We start from the raw sequence: 1,214 nt of genomic DNA, 5'->3' as shown, positions 1-1,214 counted from the left end.
GCCCGGCTATTTTGGTGATAATTGAGATATATCTGATCTACAGGGCTTGCCTGTATCTTCTTCTCAGTTTTCTTTGTAAAATTAATCTGTTATTTTCTCAGTACATTCTCACATCTGAACGTCCACTTTAACCTATCGAGTTGGATAACTTTACTGAATTTAGCCTCTGTGAAAACACAACACAAATTCACCCTGGAGCTGTCACATATTCTATTGGGAAGCCAATGATTCTATGTTGGCTACATAAAGTAGTAGAGAATCTAAATTGTTTAAGAGTTGAAACTTAACTTTATTTTTTCAAGCTTATTGTGTTTTTACCTCAAACAAAGGTCCTGTCTAGATTCAGATCAGAGAGTTGTGCTCCCTCAAGTTTATTCTCAACAGGTGTGGCTAATATCCAGACCTTGTATTTCAAGAATAGAGAAATAAATTTGTTTCTACTGCAAACAAAAGTCTAAGTATCCAATTAAATTTCCAGTTCCTTTAAGGAGATAACTTAGGATTCTACCCAGGGAATGATTTGCCTGCAGAATGTTTCATCTAGGGTGTGTGTGTGTGACTTGTTTTATCCTAGCAACAAAATGCTTAATTATGCATGTAGCCCAGGACCTTCAACTGGTCACTTTAATTCCTTGTATTATGTTAATGCATTTTTTTTTTAAATCTTACTCCTACCTCTTAGGGTCAGGCTATTTAGGCAATTGGAAATTAAATGGGGCTATCAGTATTCACTGGAACTCCCTCCCAGTACTATTCTATGTTTTTCTGTTTTATTATTTTCACACACATCTTCATATACTTATCTAATATATCTAAGTCCCTATGCCCCTCCCCCAGCATGAGGTGTTTTTGTCAAGGTTGGTCCTCTACAATAAGTCTTTCACACTTTATTCTTCTTTTGCTGGTTCTAATACACCCCATGCTCTCTAGAACTGTGTGGTTTTCAAGCATATTTTATTATATTTTTCTGGCACCATTCAGAGAACCAGCCATTTCTCCATGGAATGCTGATTTCTATCTTTGGAAATTGGCATTATAAATCACAAAGAAAAAAGTGCCTGGGTTTATTCATTATTGTTAACATGTCATTGTTTTCAAGTTCTTTGGGAGACTCCCTGGAACACTGTGCTAACCCTCAAAGCTGCGCACATACTGAAGAGTATTTTTTTCCTACTCATTCTTATGCATGCAGATTAATCTGAATATTTAGAGAC

The sequence above is a fragment of the Microtus ochrogaster genome, chromosome 1 (assembly GCF_000317375.1).
Source record: "Microtus ochrogaster isolate Prairie Vole_2 chromosome 1, MicOch1.0, whole genome shotgun sequence".
Taxonomy (NCBI): domain Eukaryota; kingdom Metazoa; phylum Chordata; class Mammalia; order Rodentia; family Cricetidae; genus Microtus; species Microtus ochrogaster.
Note: the sequence above shows the minus strand (reverse complement) of the source record.